At 39.6% G+C, this 3541-nt stretch overlaps 1 pseudogene across 1 annotated transcript; it reads left to right on the top strand.

The window, feature by feature from the left end:
* Positions 1-6: 6 nt before the first annotated feature.
* Positions 7-598, top strand: LOC114621418 (annotated as a pseudogene). The gene has a single exon (XR_003711417.1). The product of XR_003711417.1 is annotated as a eukaryotic translation initiation factor 1 pseudogene (transcript).
* Positions 599-3541: the final 2943 nt, after the last annotated feature.

Genomic DNA, 3541 nt, shown 5'->3' with positions numbered 1-3541 from the left:
CCCCCCCGCCCGCCTTCTCCCGCAGCCGCCTTCCGCAGGCCGTTTCCACCGAGGAAAAGGAATCGTATCGTATGTCCGCTATCCAGAACCTCCACTCTTTCGACCCCTTTGCTGATGCAAGTAAGGGTAATGACCTGCTTCCTGCTGGCACTGAGGATTATATCCATATAAGAATTCAACAGAGAAACGGCAGGAAGACCCTTACAACCGTCCAGGGGATCGCTGATGATTACGATAAAAAGAAACTAGTGAAGGCGTTTAAGAAGAAATTTGCCTGCAATGGTACTGTAATTGAGCATCCAGAATATGGAGAAGTAATTCAGCTACAGGGTGACCAGCGCAAGAACATATGCCAGTTCCTGATAGAGATTGGACTGGCTAAGGACGACCAGCTGAAGGTTCATGGGTTTTAAGTGCTTGTGGCTCTCGGAAGCTTAAGTGAGGATTTCCTTGCAATGAGTAGAATTTCCCTTCTGTCCCTTGTCACAAGTTTAAAAACCTCACAGCTTGTATAATGTAATCATTTGGGGTCCGCTTTTAACTTGGACTAGTGTAACTCCTTCATGCAATAAACTGTAAAGAGCCAAAAAAAAAATAAAAAAAAATAAAACATGACAAAATGAGGTAGAATAAATTTTCAAAAATGAAATTTCCAATTTTTTAATCTATGAAACAGCGTGCATAGCATCATATTCAGTTAAAGAACCAAAATCTATTCTCCTAAGATGAGAAACAAGATCAAAGATCTTCTTACTTCTAGTCAATGCCAAAGTGGGGGTTTTAGATAGGAAAAAAAAATTCAAAGAACCCAAATTGGAGAGAAAGAAGAAAAGGTCCGTATAGAAAATAGTAAGTAATTCACATACAAAACTATTAGATCCAATGTGCTAGTTAATGTGAAAACTAGCTTTATGTCTATAGAGTAAAACTAAATACTATAAAAGGGAAATTTAGAAATAATTATTGCATGTGTGATGTGTGCATTTATGTGGATATGGGTGTGCACATGTAAGTGAGGTCACATGAGGTGTGCATGTGTGAGTGATGTCACAGGAAACTTTTAAGATTTGGGTCTCTCCTTTTCCCATGGGTTCTAAGCAAGTGCATTTACCCACTGAACTATCTTGCCAGACCCCTGAAAGGGAAAAAATGTATCTATAATAAGACAAAAAAGAGCAAAATGCTATGAAATAAATTTATCCAAAAAGTTTCAAATATATTCAAAATGTTGCAGAAACTAAAATCTAGTTAAGATGCTAATACTTCCCATGACAGTTGAGAGGCTACAGTGATCTTCACCCAAATCCCAATGGCCTTTATTGGAGAGCTGAGAAAGCACATCCTAAAACTCACAGGACATCAACGGACATCCCGGTGCAAATGAGGAAAAGCCGTCGAGACCTCAAGCTCACACAAAGAACTATAGGCAACTTAGGAAAGCTGGGAGTGGGAGAGGTGGTCCTTCCCAGGGAAGAGCTCGGAGTGGGAGAGGTGGTCCTCCTCAGGGGAGAGCTGGGAGTGGGAGAGGTGGTCCTCCCCAGGGGAGAGCTGGGAGTGGGAGAGGTGGTCTTCCCCATGGAAGAGCACACCGATTGGTAGTTCACTACTAAACGGTCATCCTTGAAAGCATACATACCAGTAACATATGGAATAGATAATGTTTGGAACGAGCAGGTTATATTTGGGGGGGTACATATGTATATACACATACGAGTGTACATATAATCACAATTAATGAAAATAAGAGGCCGTGAATTCAAAGGAGAGTAGGGAGAGGTGCTTGGAAGGGCTTGGAAGAAGGAAAGGGAAGGAAGAAATGTTGTAATTGTATTACAGTCTCAAAAAAAGGAGTAGCCGACACATGCAAAGAATTCACATGAAGTTGCAAATAATCTTCAGAAAGAAAAAGTAGTTGTAAAGCTGAGGTTGTTCTGATTTCAAATGTATTATATAGCTGAAATAATTGAAACAGCATGGTGCCCCGGCCTTCCCACAGATATTAACCACATACATGTAGACACACAGAGACAAAATAGACCTTTATATCTGTAGTCAGTGGCTTTAAAAATGTTTATTTTTATCTTTTAAGATTATGATGTATTTATATTATTTCTCCATTTCCGTTCCACCTTTCAAAGCATCTTCTGTACCTTTCTTTGCTCTCTTTTATGACCTGTCTTTTTTAAAATTGTTGTTCGCTTGTTTATTTATTTATTATTGTTTGAGAAAGGGCCTCTCTACTCAACTCTGGCTGTCCTGGAACTCACTATGTAGACTAGACTGTCCTGGTCTACTCAACAGAGACCTGCTGGCTTCTGCTTCCAAAGTGTCCAGGGATTAAAGCTGTGGGCGGGTGCCTCGGCCTAATTAGATAAACTGAATTTCATGAAATGAAAAGCTTTTATCCACGTGTGTATCTCTGTGAGTCCTCACCCTTGGGAAGTGGAGGCAGAAGGATCAGGAGTTCATGGCCAGCCTGAACTACATAGAAAGGATGAATGAAGCCAACCTGGGCAACTCAGTCCCACTCACAAACAATCAAACAGCATGGTGTGTGTGGTCATGGGTAACCTGGGTTGTGCTTTTAAAAACTAATTAAATTTATTCTTTGAAAATTTCAAACATTTGTATAATGTATTCTAGTTACCCTCTGACTGAACCCTTCTCCCTCCCATTCCTAGAAGCTCCCCTCCTCCCTACCACTTCTCTTCCCAGATTCACCATTTTTAGCTTTGCTTTTAACTTTTCTTTGGCTTGTACATATGAGAGAATATATATTTTACTCAGCTACTCTATCTGACTTTTTCTTACCTAACACAATGTTCTCCTCTAGTTTCATGTATTTTTCATCAAATGACAGGGTTTTCTTCTTCCTCTTCTTCTTCTTTTTTTTTGTTTTATTCTTCTTTTTGGATGAATCATGCATGCTGCATGGTATATATAGGCATATTTTATTCGATCATTTTTCTATGGTTGGACATCTAGGCCTATTCCATATTTTTTTTTTTTTTAGTATTACACATAGGTTGTTTATTAAGTATTTAGTCACACAGAGGACAAGTTAACAGCCATAGATACTCTGAAGGTAAGACCAAAGACTGCTCTGGAAAATATTTCTATAAGGCTTTTCTGCCACCAATGGTTTTATGAGCACAAAGATACCTTATTATCAACAGAAATTCAGCCACACAAAATTCAGAAGTTAGAGTCATTGATGCTAGCTTTCCACACAGAAAACATTTCTCCCTGGATAATATAGAAAATATTTCTTCATTGATAAGTAACCGAAAAGTCAATCAGAGGTTTCTGGTTAATTTTGGAGACACACGTGACGCCACATATAACCATGGTTTCACGAAGACGGAGTGGTGGTTATTTTTCTCTTTCCAGTTTTCAGATAAATTTCTTTTCAACTTTTGATCTCTGAGGCACCTCTGTTTTCATTCACTCTTTCTCTGCCCTCAGCACACTGCTTGCTAGATTTCTGATGTGCTCCCAGGCCACACAGCAAAGCGCAGCACAAACTCGTCTCGGAGACTGC

The sequence above is a fragment of the Grammomys surdaster genome, unplaced genomic scaffold (assembly GCF_004785775.1).
Source record: "Grammomys surdaster isolate TR1022 unplaced genomic scaffold, NIH_TR_1.0 174, whole genome shotgun sequence".
Lineage (NCBI taxonomy): Eukaryota > Metazoa > Chordata > Mammalia > Rodentia > Muridae > Grammomys > Grammomys surdaster.
The sequence above is the reverse complement of the archived record's forward strand: the minus strand, read 5'-3'. Positions and strand labels throughout refer to the sequence as shown.